The sequence below is a fragment of the Marmota monax genome, unplaced genomic scaffold (assembly GCF_021218885.2).
Source record: "Marmota monax isolate L192 unplaced genomic scaffold, Marmota_monax_Labrador192_F-V1.1 WCK01_AAM20220418_F8-fsc00013, whole genome shotgun sequence".
NCBI classification, from domain to species: domain Eukaryota; kingdom Metazoa; phylum Chordata; class Mammalia; order Rodentia; family Sciuridae; genus Marmota; species Marmota monax.
In genome coordinates, this window is record NW_026692202.1 from 10413341 (window position 1) to 10430784 (window position 17444).

A 17444-nucleotide genomic window follows, 5' to 3' on the forward strand; every position below is an offset into this window, starting at 1 on the left:
TTGAAAGCACTCTTTGATCTTTCTTCTTTTTGTCAGCATTTCATTTTGGTACCGTTGCTCAATGAATTACTGCATAACTGCTCTTATCAGAGTCTGAAATTATATCCCTGGAGATCTTTGTAGTTTCCTAGCTTCAATGAATATTCAAGTACTTGTCCAAGAAGTCTCTTTCCCACTGCTGAGTAGTTTACATTTTTGGCCTCTTTGCCTTATAGTTCAATTCCAATTACATACGTGCGTGCATGCATCTACACACACACACACACACACATACACACACACACAATCATACACCTGTGGTGTAATTACTAGTGAGAAGAACACTATTCAGCTGTGGTCTATTGACTTCATTCACTTATTGATAGACTCTTAATCCACATGTTCATATTCCAATATAATGGATAAACTATTTTTAAAGGTGATGGTAGCACCATATTCATTCAACAGATATCTATTGAGTACTTCCTATGTGTCAGGTACTTGTTGGGGAAATAATGTTGACCAGACATGATAAATACTCACACTAACTTCATAATATAATAGGAGAGAGAGAACTTAATCCAATAATTTATACTAAAAATATGGAATTAGCCAGCTGTGGTGGCACACACCTATAATCCCAGCCACTCAGGAAGCTGAGGTAGAAGGATTGCAAGTTAAAGGTCAGCCTCAGCAACTTAGGCCCTCAGCAATTTAGTGACAGCCTGTCTCAAAATAAAAAATAAAAAGGGCTGGGGACATAAATCAGAGGCAAAGTACCCCTGAGTTCAATCCCCAGTACCACAAATAATTATAATAATAAAAATAAAATAATAAAAACATAGAATTATACCAATAAGGGCTATAAAGTGAAGGTAGACGAGGCAAGCTGAAAGCCTTTGAGGGAGTTTGATCTAGTAAGGGATGTGAGAATATTTCTCTTTGGAAATATTGGTCAGGATGATGGGATGTCTTCAAATTAAATGGGGAGGTGCTGAATTTTGCTGGAACTAGCCTGCTTTATTGTACCCTCTGGGCTCAATCACAGACTGGTGTTACCTACTGGAAATGTGGCTTCTGAGAGAACACTGGGCTGGATCAGGAGGAGTAGCATCAGCTTCAGCTGAAGCCATAAGCCAACAGCAGTCCCATGATCTGATCTGTAGTATACCTTTTGTGCCGCACAGACTTACCCTTCCATACAGGTTCAGGGAGAAGCTCCTCTATGGTCCCAGGAACCTCTTTTCTTGAATAAAAAATTAGAAATATAGGATAGCAGGATACACTGCAGACTAGTTGCTTCAGTTGTTCTTGGGGTCTAAGTATACTTATCCTACCCTTCCACCACATCCATTCTAAAACTTACCCTCCCACTGAGCTATCCCCATGGCTAGTCCTGGTGGCCACATAGTCTCTATCTGTTTCATTTAGTTCACTTCATCCATAAGCCCACTATGTCAGTTGTGGGTTGGTTGTGATGAGGTTGACTAGGGTCCTTTTGTTGTTCAGTAATTCTTGTGAGGTAAATGCTTTCTGGTCAGCATTAATGTGTGATGCAAAATTTTCACACTTCATGCCCACATACCTATGTCCACTTATATGCCTCAACCCCAGACATTTTTTGTCTCCAAGCTGTTGTTTCTTTCTAGGCCTCTGGATAGACAGGCCTCATGCTCTATCCAGGAATCTATTTCTCTTCTCTACTTTCTCTACCCAGGGGTACTTAATCACTGAGCTACATCCCTAGTCCTCTTTAAATTTATTTTAATTTTTCAATATTTTTTTTAGTTGTCAATGGACCTGTATTTTATATATTTAAATGTGGTGCCGAGAATCAAATCCAGTGCCTCACACATGCTAGGCAAGCACTCTACCACTGAGCCACAACTCCTTATTTTTTTGAGATGGGGTCTCACTAAGTTGTTGAGGTTGGCTTTGAATTTATAATCCTCCTGCCTCGGCCTCCTAAACCACTGGGATTATAAGTGTGTGGCACCACACCAGGCCCAAGAATCTACTTCTGTTTTTACCTGGGGTCATTTCTCCTTCCACACAAGGTGAATGACCAGACACATGGATCACATCTGCTTCCAGTATGAAGATTTTCCCTCTCGGCTGTCTCTCAAAGTACCTCTGAATGTGTTGCTAATGCAGTTACTGTATGTTTTCAAATAGAAAACAGAACCATGCATAAACAAAGTTTGGATCTTCTCTTCCTCCTTTATCTGGTCACACAGGGATTCTCATATGGCTCTATGAGCTGAGGGATGGACGGTGGCTGACATGAGGATCTGAGCAACCTGCTTTCCCAGCTTACTCTGCTTTAATCTGGGGTTCAATTTTGTTTATTCTATTTTCATTTTATGATAGAGTGCTGCTGGATCCATCCAAATTTATAGCTTGATGGGTCTGACAGAACGTTACTAGCTTATAATGAGCAATTTAGACACACGGTCATTTTTTACCTCATTGTGAAGTATTCTGTCTCAGCCCAAGAGCTGTCTTCCTAGATATCGAATGTCTTGTCTCCAGAACCCACAAAGTCCCACTGTGTCCTGTGTTTCCTTATATGTGGTAGGGAATGCAGATGATTTTGCAGATGATTTTCTGGTTTACCTCTGAATCCCTATAAAACCATGTCCCTAAAATCTTCACTGAAATGGCAATTCCGTGAATTTCTCTAGAGCTTAGTGTCTTATGTTAAGAAAAAAATGATTTTTTTAAAAAAATTATGGGGCTACTAAGCTGTAGCACTTTTAGTTCCTACATAATTAAATCAAAGCCCAAAGTAAACATTAAAATGAAAATGGAGACTTTCCCAATCAGTTACCACCAACTAAACTCATCCGGATTATTTCCATTCCAACCAGTCAAATATGTTTTCTTTGACTTACTTTTTACATTAGCCTATAAATGCTTGCAACCCAGACTGTTGTAATAAAGCTCTTCGAACCTCTTCTGATTCTGAGTGTTACCCAATCATAAATCGTTCTTTGTTCAAATGAACTCTGTTAAGTTTATAAGTTTATTTTGCCTAAAGTTTTTTTTTTTCAAACACTTAATGAGTACAGGTAACCTACCAAGTCCTCAAGTGTGTTTACCATCTCTTTCTCATCCTGTTCAATTAGTATGATGTCATTGATATAATTGGTCAGCATGATATTCTGTTGGATGACCAGGCAGCTCAGATCTCTTCAGACAATATTATGACAGAGGGCAGGAGAATTAACACAGCCCTGTGGCTGAACTGTACACAAATACTGTTGCCCATCCAAGTTAATGTGAACTGTCTCTGCTGCTCTTTTCTAGCTGGAATGCAAAAGAATGCATTTATCAGATCAATGACAGCAGATTGTATATCTGAGACCTTGCTCCTCTGACTTTAGCCACAGTCCTACTATGGCCCAGCAGATGAAGTCAGGAAATCTACCTGGCTGAGCTAGCAGTAGTCTTTAGTCATTCTACAATATGCATTTGGCTTCTGCATTGGCTAGGCTGGTGGAATAAATGGACATAAGATAAGAACCATTAACCTGCATCCTTTAGTTCTTCAATGTTAACACTAATCTCCTATCATTCTTCCTTAAATGAGATGTTGTTTTTTACTGATCTTGGCTGAGGTGGTTACAATCTCAAATATTTCACTATAATAGCTCCCACTACACAAGTCAAAGATTCAGTGTGTGGGTTTACTTCAGCTACTCAGTGTATATCTAGGAAATGACTATTTGGTGGATCTGTAGTCCAAATGGGGCACTGGGTCTGAGTTGAGTCAACAGAGTTATCTGGTCTATATATCTCTAAAGTAACAGAGAGGGCATGATGACACTTTGAGTGTCAACATTAAATTTAATAATCAAAATGCTTACAACAATAACTTATTGCTTAATAGACATTATTTAAATCTATGGACTTAGGAAGAGTTCGAAGAAAAAGGTTTCCTAAAGCCAACCTGCCAAAATGTTTAAAAAAAATTAAAAATTGCTTTCATGGATTATCTAAATAAAAGGTCATGGCTTGAGGCATAGAATTACTTTGAGTAAATATTGATAATGCTACTAAATGACATTCGACTTTGAATGGAATATGTTCAAATCTTGATGATTTGTGAGAGAGTTTAATGATTTAAATGTCCTAGTATACAAATAAAGAAAAATGTAAAATATGTTATATGATGTTTCCCAAAGAACTTTTAAAATTTCAATTATAATGTTATGTATAGTCAAACTTCACATTGATTTAGAAAGCAGAAAAAAGTTTTGGAAAGCTTTGAATAAACTAGATTTAGACCATCTATTACTTTAATAAAAAAAAACAATAGTTAATCTAATTGGCTAGGAAATAACAATTGCTTCAAAATTTCCTGTTTTTTTAACCAACTATTATAAGGAAACATGGTGTCATTTACCTTATATAGTGATTAAGTGATTAGTGTTAGTATTTTAGAATTCATTTCAAGAGTGAAAGAAGGTTAATGAATATGATTAAGACAGATCAGCGTTAACTTAAGATGACCTTCAGCTTGAAAGTATTTTGCTAGGCACAGTGATATTGGCACATTTTACACATTGATTAACCTTGAATGAGACTATTTTCTGTCAGCCTTCAGTTATGTAAAATGGGCAAAGGCACAAATGCTTATGCCAGGACTTCATTTGCAATAAGAAACACAAACAAGTCAGAAATGGAGCTTTGTCACCAAAGCTTTAGAATTTCTTAATTGGATAAGTCCACATAAATACAGTGACTAAGAGTACAGGCTTCTAAGTCAAGCTGCCTGCCTGCAAAATCCAGCTGTTATTTGCTGGTGGGCTTGAACAAGTTGTTTAACCTGGACCTTGGTTTCCTTACCTATGAAACAGGTACATAGTAACCAAAAAAGTTTCCTTAATTAGGGTTCTGGGATCAAGATTTCTAAAGCAAAGTGTCTGGCACTTATTAAATGTTCAGTAAGTGTTAGTTCATTATTATTGTAAATATCTGGCATAAACTAGAACATTAAATACACATCTATATATATATATATATATATATATATATATATATATATATATACAGTCATAGATGAAACATATTTCATGTTACATTGTATTATATAATACCTAATATTCAGTATATTATATACCTAATATATAATGATACATTTGATATATACTATATCTGATTAGTTATATATTAGATGAGATTATATATCCAGATGCTTTTATTTCACAGCAAAAATATGAATAATTAAAAGAATATCCACATCTGACAACCTCTTACTTTCCAAGTTTTGCATGCTCGATTTGAGGAAAGATTTATTCCAATGGTTACTTACACTATTAACTTCAAATTCCTGGAAATTTCTACTATAGAAAACTCAATTTTCCAGGGAGTGCAAAAAACTAGATGTGCAAATATTACCTTTCACTGTAACTATTCAGGTTGTTTAAAGCTTCTATCAGGAAAAAACTAAGCAAACTCTGTTTATATCAAAGTGTAAGCCACAGGCTATGTTTATCCTCACAAAAATCTCTGGATAGTTAAAGGGAAAAAGACTTGGCCTCAAGTATAACAAGAAATACATAGGTAACTGCTTCAATATTCCATCAAATATTTACTAAAGGTAATTTCCAAAGCCTTCAATTATTCCTTAATAGAAGGCCATTTGAATGGTGCTTTCTTGTAGAGATTTCCCTGCCATAAAGTTTATAACTGCATTATGACCTCACTCTCCAGTTAATAGAACAATAGAACATTTTTATTAAACTATTCTTTGAAGGTTTCTTTGGAGAATCCCCTCATTCAAATTGATTTCCAACTCTGGTGATACACTAGTGCAAAGAAAAAAAAAATCACACAATTCTTTGGGTAATTAAGATTTTCTTAAAAGACTTAAATAAATAGTACATCTTTTGTTGTATATCTATGTGGAAAAGATGATTTTCCCCAACAGAAAGTAAAACTGGCCTGATAGAGACAGACACATAATTCTTTTTATCCCTAGTTAGTACCTTAAGAATGTTTGGCACACGGGAAGGGCTTAATAAATGTGTCAGAGCCCTGGGACTGGAATTTCCAAAAGTTATCCTTCTCATCAGATTTTCACTTCTATTTAGGTTCCAACTCAGTGCCCGCTCTTTTATCTGAGGAATAAATTCAAACTAACATGCAAAAGATTGACAATTTATTTTTCCCCTTTCCTACGTAATATCTGTTATTTATTTATTTTTTGTTACTGAGCAATAGTGAGTAATAGTGTAGGCGACAGAATAGGATGGTAGTCAAAAGCTGAAACTCTGGCATGTCAAATTCTTATGAGAGCTGAAGACTAACTTGAATAAGTCATTTTGCCTTAGGTTCCTCAATTGTAAAAAGGAGTAGTTATGGGATCTAAAAGTGAGATAATTCATGTAGAACCTATTAACTTATCATCATCAGTAGAAGATGTATGCATTTCAGATATTCAAATTTTGGATTTTGGAGATATTGTGAAGAAATGAAACATTTTTAGCCCCCACAAGTCATACTTCCTAGGCAGTTACCTGGTTACCCACAGCAAATGCTGCCTTCAGAAAAATTGCAATCTATGGCTTCCTACCTGATTTCCCATTGTGATTACATTGGAGATGAAAGAATCTGACATTAATTCCTTAACATTAATTTAGCACTTACTGTGTGCTAAGCATTTTGTAAGGTACTAACTAGAGATATAAAAGTGAATAAGGAGCAGATAAACTAATTCAGTGTGGCTAATGCCTTCTTTCCTTTTTTTTTTTTTTTCCCCCAGCTTAACCAGTTTTTATTACTAAGAAAGTTGCCTGGTGCAATTTACTTGGTCTCTAATGTAGACATATTTTTGTACTTCCTTCAGGGCTGACTTTACCTTTTTTTTTAATCTACTTATATTTCTTTTCATCATTCCAAAGTGGCAAAAGCTTTTACTCATCTATTCCCAGGTTGCTCCCAGGGTATGACCTCTGACTACCCAGCAGAGACCCCTGATGAGGTCTGAATTGGCCATGTCTCATTCTGATGAATAATGGGCCTGGTCACCCCTCAGTGTCCTTCAGATTTACTCACAGGTCCCTGGGGACATTACCAGCAAATAAATCCCCTGACCTCCTGCAGGATTCTTTTTTTCCTACTGAAGCCCTTCTTGGGGCTCTTTCCTGAAGCCTTAGCTAGACTGCCTTTGACTCAACCAATCCAGATGTCCACCCCCAAGTGTCTTCAGCCCCTCAGATGCATGACCATAGTAGCCAGTTTTCTAGATACTTTGGTCTGCTGTAGGCAGAGTGAGTCTCCTTTTAATATCTCATGTCCTCAATCTGTGATTTAATTGTTTGTTGGCCTGAAAGAACATGTTCAATACCCATATGAGTTGCTTATTTGCTTTATCTTATGCCCAATGGAGCTAAAATATATGACTCCATACATGTATTGTGATTGACTGACATGTTGCCTATCAGAAAGCTGGTGGTCAGTTGTGACTCTGAGCTACTCTTCTGCTTTTAGATAGAGCTTTGGGTTGGATGTCAAGTGGGAATAAAAATCGATAAATAATGACAGCTAGACTGATGAATGACTTTCTCCTTGTTTCTGGTTGTCTCGGTAGCTCTGTGAAATTCTGCTGCTAGTGCCACATTCTGCCACTAGTAGCAGCAGGCCCTTTTTAAGTAAGTATTTTATCCCCTTACTTCAGAAGAATACCTTTGCATTCAGAGAAGCAACATGCTGAATAAACCAGGGATACCCCAAATAAATCACATCAGGTTACTTTTTGGGTTTGTAATTGTTCTGTAGCGTACCATCCTACACCTACTTCCAGATGATTTAGAGTGATTTTTTTTTTTTTACTTTTAATGCAATAGAATCAAAGAAATGCTCATCAACTGCTGTTTCTAATCACTTTCAACAGTTCAAGCTTCTCTAATGCCCCAGTATTTCAATTTAACATTTACTGTTGTATGCCTTGTGTAAATAAGTGCATTGGAAATTTAAGCCTGGTATAATGGGGGACTGACAATGTGAAAGAGGAGGAAGATTTCTACCAAATTTTAGGTGTCCAAATGCCAGCTTCGTGTTTTGTACTCATCCTCCTGGGTAACCTCAGGGCACTAACTTCCATTCATTTTCTTTCACTCTAAGCCCATGTTAGCAGTGACTACAGACTGGATATTATCTAAACTCTCAGTGAATCACAGCTGACAGTGCTGCTATTTCTAAGCCACAGAATCACTCTTTGAACAAAATGCAAGCGCTGTGTCTTTTCAACCTGTTCTTCAACAGTGGAAGCAGCAGGATTCCAGCTCTGTATAATAACTGTCAGAAACAATTTCTGCTCTGTAAGTGAGGTGAAGCAAAATGTCAAAATATTTGAATACATTTCATTGAGGATATCTTCTTTTAAATTAGTGAAGGCTAGAGAAGAAGAATCCCATTCTCTCACATAATAAATATGCATGGAACTGAGGAGCCACGTGCATTCTAATAAAGCCGAGTCCTGGCTCGTTAATGCATTATAGGTCCACAACAATAAAACACAATAATTACTAGTTAAAGAGATGCCAGTGTTGGCCTTTTACCAACATCCCTGAACATATAATTCATAATAAATTTAGTAAGGCTGAAGTCGGCTTGTTAATTAACCTATTTTATGCAATGACTGGAATGGAGGAAGCAATCACATAATCCAACAAGGCAACTTCCCAAATGTGCACATCTCATTTTTGGTTGGGATCTGCGGTTTGGACCCATGAGACTCAGAGGACTCAGGTTCTTGTTTGTGTTTATTCAGATGAGAACGTTAGGGAAGAAATGCCAAAGTAATATCTTATTATGCAACTACCATACATTTGAAAAAGAAATTGCAGGAGAGTCCACACATAACAGGTAGGGTTAGGTGATGTTTAAATCCAACAGCTTGGGCAAAGAAAGGGCTAAGAAGAGGTTCTACCAAGAGTCCTAGGGAACTGATCAGGATAATGGACATGTACAGCACATATATACTTTCTTCCTTTATGCACAAAAAGATATTAAAATTACTGAAAAGTTATGAACATGTCACAGAGCTGGTAAATAAGAAAGAACATCCTCTTCTGCCAGAAACTAAGAAATTCCTGGACTATTGAAAATTGAAGTGATAGGATTGTCAAGAGCACAGGACTCCACAGCCCAATACAAATGAAGAAGAAATTCCCTCTGAACTTACATTTCTCCGGATCAGCTTCTCAGCAGACCTGATAAGAAGAGGGTAAAAGTTGTGGGAGACCTCTTTGGGAGAATCTTTAACCTGCTTTAGAATATGCAGGCTAGACCTCTTCCTTTGTTCTCTCACCCTTTACAAAAGGTGACTGGAGGTACTTTTGCCACAGGCAAAACAGAATACCTGCCCTCTAAGGAAAGTAAAGGCATGGGATCTGACAAATTGCTAAATCTCATGATAGATGTGGGGTAAGAGGCAAATACACCAACATTCTTGAGTAGCTCAAGTACTTTTTATTTTATCAAGAGAGAGGGTTTGGAGGATGTGGGTGTAAAGCAGGCAGGCTGACTGGGGAATCCTCTTCTCCTCTAGGCAGTAGAGAAGCACTATGGAGAAATTGAGAACACCCACTCTGTTCTATATGTTAATCGTGGTACATTATTCATAAAATAAATGGGCAACAAAGGATCACTGGGCGTTGGATAAAAACTAACAGTATAAAAGGAAGAACCCAGGGAACTCACATAATGGTTGGCAACAGAGATAACACAGAAAACTGAAGAAAACAGTATATCAGTCCCAATTGATATCATCAGTAAAATTCAAAAGACTATGGATTCATAAAAGCACAGCACACATCTATGAAAAAAAAACAGTAATCAGAAAATGCAGAATTAATGGAAACTAAAATTTCACTTTCTTAAATTTAAAAATTAACAGAAGGGCTATATAATAAAAAGGACAGAAGTAGAAACATTACTAATCTGGTAAAAAAAAAAAAAAGTTTAGACTTTAAAGTTGTGTGAGGCATAGAGGCTCAATATCTGAGGTCCAAAATCCATCCAACTGGGTTTTTTGTTTGTTTGTTTGGTATAGTAGAGAGTCAAGGAAATGTGGAGAAGTGATACAAATCATAGGAAAAAAAAAAACCCTCCAATCTAAAACACAAAGCTTCAGCTTGAAAGGGTCAGTTGAATGGTAAGAAAAGTGAATGGGAAAAAGACCATTAGTCATATCCTAGTGAAGTAACTGAGCAAAGAATTCAATAGCAAGATGTTTGTTAATAGAATTTAGTACTTTGATAGTTTAAAAGCTAAACACTGTATTAATAGTCAGGATAATATGTTTTCACACATTTACCATTATTGTTTGCATATATTGGATGGATATGGCCCCAAAAAGTAATTACTAGGTATAACCATTGGTATATAAATTTAAGAAGGCTTCAACATTACTGTTAATAGGGAAAAGGAAGTTTAAACAACAATGCAATATGAATGTGTTCTTCAGACAAGCATTTAAAAGTTTGAGAATGGAGAAAAGAAACAGTGTTTCTGAGTGTGTGAAATGGAAATGCTTTTAGAAAGGGAACTTGGCATATTTATCTAAACTTAAAATTCAGAGATTTTTTAGAAAGAAAGTATTCCTTTTGGTATCTAATACAGAGAAATATGCATGCAACTTCAGTGGAGAATATTCATTGCCACATTAAATGTAAGAGAAAAGGAAGAAAGGAAGAAAAGAAAAGAGGGAGGGAGGGAGGGAGAGAGGTTAGAATAGAGGGTGGAAAGGAAAGAGCAATTGAAATGTTAAAAACAGAGAACTAGGTTTAAAAAATGATGATGTATTTGTACTGTGAAATAGGATATAGTTGTAAAAAAATTAAAAATGGCAGTTTGTATAAATCCTCAGGGGGGAAAAACAATGTGATATTTAAAAAGGAGGTAGAAAACACTGGGGTGGTGGGTTTTAAAGCTTGCTCTTTGTCTCCTGTATTTTGCCTGTTGTTTGTGGCTTGACTCTGCAGAGTCCCATCACTATGACAAGCCAGCTTTACTCCCCATAGCCAGCTTGTTTCTATAAAGTCCAGGAACAAAGGCCCATAACATTTCCTGATGTAATTTTTCCTTACAATTCATTCTCCATTTAATCCAAAACTGTAGAGAGAGAAGGATTTTCTTTTCATAATTTGTTTCTCAGAGAAACTAAAGCTAATAGAATTGAGATTCATTGAAATTTTTTTTGTAGAAAATCTGCATTTTAAGGACTTTTATTATAAATCAATCTAGTGCTTTCATATCTTCTATGAACATTACTGCTGGAAGTCAAGAGAGTATAACAAGTGTGATTTGGGCAGTTGCAAATAAAATTGTATAAGAATAAATTTATCTTTGTTTTGAACTTCTTTTATCTGTTTTCTTTCTTGCTTAGACTCAGAGAACTTAATCCCGTTATAGTTGGACATTTTTGTGTTAAGATTCAGTATTTTTTGGATGGTCAGTATGATCCGTGAAATCATTCCATTCTAGTACAGGTATTATTAACAGTATTATTTCAGTCTCTGTCAAGTTCAGAGCTGAATTTTTTTGTTTTCTTTTCCCTTAGAAATCCAATGGGTCTGGCCCTCACCTCAAAGTGTGAGGTGGGTTGGAAGCAGGGTGAATGTAATCAGGTGGCCTCCTCTCCCAGCTTTGACTGGTTTGTACAGCTGCTAGGGCTTGCAGTAGCAACTAAGTCCAGGACTGTGAACAATATTGGCTCACTGTTGTAGCACATGAGAGGTTCCTCGGTGTAAGCAATCCTAGGAAGGCACAGCCATTTTGTTCCACCTCTCTCAGTGAGGTCTATTGCTGACCTCTGTTGGGGTCTCCACATCCCCATTGGATAGTTCTTGGTGACACCTAGTATTTGGTGCTCCAGTCTAATTTCTGTGACATTGTTCAATACACTTTTACCTGTCAGGAGCAGACTTTGCTCAGGCTTTCTAAGGTTAGCCACTCCATGTCACTGCTGTTCTTTATTCTTGCAATAGCACATATCTTGCACTAGCAGATGTGGTGCAGGTTTTACCAGAAAGCAACCACCAAATGAGATACAAAATTCATTTTCTTTATTATTCAGAATCATCTAAAAAACTTCAGAAGAAATGCTCTTGGGTACCTCTCTTCCCCACTTTCTTCTCCCCACCACTGCCCCTATTCCGGCTGCAAAGCTCCTTTGAAGAAGGGATAACACAGTGTCCCTCCCTCCTTCTCAGATAGGGTTCCCCTCATTCTCCTGCCCCCTCCTGCTCTCTCACACCACCATGACAGCCTCGATGTTGTGAATGGCATGTATTTGAGAGTGTGCCTGCTTGAGCTGAGAATCTCAAAAATGAAACATCATTTTTTTTTTCAACTATGAGCTGTCTTCTCAGCAATCTATGCACTTTCTGCTTAAAATCCAGGTGGAGGAAAGTCCTGTTGGCAGCAAGATAGAACAGCACAATAGGGCACCTTTAGTTAATTATTTATATCATCTCTGCAAAGAGGCAGTACTAAAAACAATTCTATGAATGAGAAATTAGGGAAGAAAGTAGAGAAATAGAATGAATAATCTATACTGTATGTGTTCTTACATAAAAAAAATCCACATGTATCTGAATTTTAGTAAGTTCTTTAGGGGATTCCCTTGGACACCTAAATTTGAGATGACCCTCCTGTTGATAGGGTTTCCCTTCCCATCAGATTAATAAGAGATGAATAACACGACGTATTCTCTATTCCAGAGTATATGTGAATGTGTCATTTGGGTGGCTGCTTGTTCAGATCAGTAGAAGCAGAAAGGAAAAGATGATATAGATAAAACTTAGCTTAACATGGCAGTGCATACCTGTAATCCCAGCTACTCTGGAGACTAAAGCAGGAGGGTTGCAAGTTCAAGACCGAAATGAGCAACTTAGTGAGACCCTGCCTCAAAATAAAAAGTGAAAAGGGCTAGGGATGTATCTCAGTGGTAGAATTTCCATAGGTTCAATTCCCAGTACCTGAAAAAGCAAAGAAACAAACAAAAAATAGAAAACTGAGATAAGAAATGGTGAAGCCAGCTTTTGGCTGAATGGCTTTGCATTTTGGTTGGAGCTTGGAGCCTAGTTGTACTTACTATAATTGGGTTGTGGGAGATTCTTTAGGATTCTTACAAGGAGCCTACTTTGCTCATTTTTAGTTAGAATGTGTATCTCAGCTTTAATCCTGCAAAGAGGTGAAAATTGACTCTTTAAAGAGGGAGTGAAAAGAATCTTAGATACTACAGTGGTTTGTAGGCCTCTGATGTGCAACTCTACCCAACAAGTCTTCTTGATTAGACTTTAATTGCTCTCAGTAGGGAGACATTTAATTTAATTTAAAATTTAATTCATTAAATAAATTTTGTAATTTAAATTCACTGATTAAAAGAAAAAATTTCTCCTTAGGAAGAAGGTAATGAAAAAACAAAGGTTGAGAAACATCCAACAAAATCCGAGACATAGACATTTTTCCTTAAATATTTCCAAAACAAAAGTAACATGCCAAAGTGAAGCAAAGCAATTCTTTTCCTCAGAGTTCATGAGTCTCTAGTAATGTCCATAAAATGAGTTTTAAATTCTATGAATACAGTCCATTCTTGGAGCTGAAGGAAGAAACATACATTCTTATCAACCCATCAAAGAAAGATATTAGAATAGTTTTATGACTGATAATCAGGAGAAATCTTGTGTAGATTTAACTTACTCAACAATGATCTCTACTTCTTTGGTTTGACCTAAAATATCAGAAGAGCAAACTTTGGCTATAAAAATAACGAACCAATCACAGAACTGTTTTATAGCTTTTAAAATTTTTTTGGTTAGTAAAGTAATTTTGTTAGTCCAAATACTGATACAGCTTTAGAAAAAGGAACTTAATTTTCCCTGTGTTGCCATCATTTTTCTATTTCACTTTCTTCTGAATTCTAAAAAATATCTGGAGGACATTAGGAGGTTCTGTTAGTGTATTGATTTAAGCTCACATAGCCTTTTATAAAACCAAACTAAACATATATTACCTCTGAAGAAGACAAAAGAAAACTCAGACAGATGAAAAATTCTCTTCTTACATTATAATACTACCCACAGAATAATTTGAATTGGAAAATAGACCAGGTAAAAAGCCTCATTAAGTCTCCACTACTTGTAGAGACTTTGGTCCTACCTACTTTCATATAATCTTAATCACTTTATTATAGGACCATTAAAACTGTTACCCTCTTACTCATTTCAATAGCAATAGAACCTCTTTGATGACATAAATGAGACCCTTCTTGGATCCTCATGTCTGGGTAATTTTAATTCTAAGCTATTGTGTGGCCTTGTGGCTAATTGGTTAAGAGGCTCTTTCCCCCTCCACTTACCTCTTATAAAATTGCCATGAGTTCTGAAAGCAGGACAAGTGATCTTTCAAGTTGCCTTGCTCACTCCTCTTGAAACGAACTAAAATTATTTACCTAAAAGAAACCCAGAATATGGGCTATTTTGAATTTTATAGGCAACACAGTAGGAACCCTAACAGTGGGTATATTTCTTGACTCACCCCCACTTATCCAAAATAAAAATACTTGACTAACTTTTCTATAAAACTACTTCATTGTAAGATAAAATCAGAGTCCTGTGTGTACTCCTCCATATTAGGTAATATAAATGTCACAGATATTTATTTATAAATCAATAGGAAATGTTGCCAGCATAAAACAAAAAAAGTGTGATTCAATAACAGAAGAGAGGAGAATATTGAACATTTTGGGTCTTCACTGATATGGCAGATCAATGACTGCAGTTTGTACTGCTCACCTATGCCATGAGTAGGCATCGTTTTTATTTGTAATAAATTTTTTTCTGAATATAAGACAAGATAAAAAAGGAGATCACTGTTCATACCCCTCTAATGACAAAAAAAAAAAAAAAACCCAAAACTTTCAGGTACAAGTAACAGAGGACCCCAGTGTATGAGGAGGATTTATTGGCTCCTATAAAGCTCAGGGGTAAAGCCAGTTTTTAGGTACAGCTGGACAATATTTACAGATGGAAGTTTCTATTTATAACTTGGCTAAACTCTACTCTCCTTTGTGAGTTGGACAATTTTTAGGCTGTATTCTGTGACAAGAAGGCTGGTGAGAAGATTCTGAACCGTGCCTACCTAGACATATAGTTGTTTTCTTTCTTCCTTGACCTAACTTGTGACTTCACACTACGCCTGCTCAGAGTGTGTCACTTCCAGTCTTTCATAACTGGAATCCTGAACTATATCCTATGGACTAATATATTTTATTGCTTCCTGGACATCAATATTATGTTCTCTGCACACCAAATGCATGGGTCTTTAATTCCTCATGGATCTGCGGTTCTTGATCTTACTTGTATAATTGAATTGAATTTCCAGGGATCATGTAAGAATACCATGTGTGTAGGGCCCACCCCAGAGTAAATAAATTACCCTGTATGGAAATGGGACCCAGAACTGGTATATTTATTAGCTCCCTAATGACTCCAGTGTCCAGCCTCAGTCAGTGGGTAGAGCATAGGTAGAAGAAGTCCTAATTTGTAGCACTTGCTGATTTCCATGATGAGAATACTTAGACTGTGCCAATTCAAGCTGGATCCATGACATCACAGAATGTAGGGAAGCTGGTGTCATCTGTCACTAGCATACATTATTCACTGGCAGAATAATAGGTTTGGCTTATTAGTAGATACTTCTATGCAGCATTTAACACTGTTGACCAATCCCTCTTTCCCAAAAATCTATTTCCTCTTGGTTTCCATGATCTAATATTTTCCTAATTCTTCTCTTATTTGTTTGGATGTTCTTTTCCCAATCTACTTTTCAGACCTATCTTCTTTTAACCAAACTTTACATGTTGGATCTTCTTAATACTTGCTCCTAATCTCTATTTTATTGCTCTAAGCTCTCTCTTTACCCCTATTGTTCTTCACATAATTATTGTCTCTGAAAATCATTGCAGACCCTAATAGCCAGCTGTCCTCTCCACATCTTTATATGGCTGCCTAATATGCACCTCAAATTAAATGCTATTAAAAATGGTCTCTGATTCTTTCTTTGTCCTCCTAAGCCTCATTCCATTCTAGCATTCTGTATCTCAGTGAATAGTACCATCATTTATACTGATGGACAAGCCAGAATCCAGGGAATCCCTGTTGACACCTGCTCACCCTCCACACCTTGCATCAAACAATCACTACCTCCTGCTGATGTCTACCTCCTCAAATAGCTCTTGAAACCATTCATGTTCTGCCTCTTCCTCATGATCAATGCTGAAATAGACATATGAGAAGAGAGAAGCTAACTGGTCAGAGAAGGGCATATGAACTGACACTTGAAGGGTGAACAGGAAATTGCTGAAGAAGGGAAGGAAGATATTCTGAGCTAAGAAAGCAGCAAACTGATTCTTAACACAGCAGATGCCAGATGCCAGTTTTGACATCTTTACGTACCTGTCCACTAGGCATCTCAAACTTAGCACAGGTAAATCTGAACTACGATTCCATCCATCTTTTTCTATTTTGAATCAATTTTTCCTAGCTTAGGAAATGGTACAACTATACCTTGTTGCTTAATGCAAATACCAGGCATCACCATTTATCTTTCACTTTTTCTCACCTTCACATCTAGTTCCTTGGAAAATTTTGTCTGCCCTATCTAAGCATATTTTCTGAATTTGTTCACTTATCCCTTTCTCTATTGGTATTTCCCTTATCTAAGAAATCTGCATTTTGTTGTTGTTTTCTTAGGTCCTAGCTATACATACCTTTAGTAGCCCCAAAATTCCCTTATTTTCAGTATAGCAAGCAAAGTGATCTTTATAGAAAATAATCAGCTCATACTTTTCTCCCTTGCTTAAATTCTTCCAATGCTTCCCAGTATACATAGAATAAATTCAACTCCTTGCCTTGGCAAATACCTTTCCATGTGAACTATATGCTGAATATCTTTCTCACTGCATTCCCCACTGACCTCACTTCATAGCTCTACCATCATTGGCTTTCTTTTTGTTTTATAAATACATTAAGATCACTACCCCCATCAGTATGTCCCCTTATCTCACATCTTAGGAAATTTTCATACTTGCGTTCTTCTTCTATAATGATCTGACTCCAGATCTTCTTTTCAGGAAGGCCTCCCTGTCCAAACAGACTTATGAAGCCACAAGCACACCCACTCCTGCCTCTGAACATCACATCTTTCTATTCCATTTTCTTTATAGCACTTCTCATTCATTATCTCATCAATTTATCTGTTTGCTTCTCACCTCTGTATAAGAACACTTCTTCTCCTCCCTACCCAGCCTACATGGAAGGTCTATACAAGGGCAAGGATCTTATCTCTTATTTATCCTTATTTTCCTGGCATCTAAAACCATGCCTTCTTTGTAGTAAGTGCATACTGTTGACAAAAACTTACTCTTAAAAATGTTTTCACAGACTAGT

The 17444-nt window shown here is 36.7% G+C and overlaps 1 pseudogene; it reads right to left on the reverse strand.

The window, feature by feature from the left end:
* Positions 1-16441, reverse strand: part of LOC124083220 (mRNA decay activator protein ZFP36-like) — a 173395-nt pseudogene extending 156954 nt beyond the window's left edge.
* Between the last annotated feature and the right edge of the window lie 1003 nt (positions 16442-17444).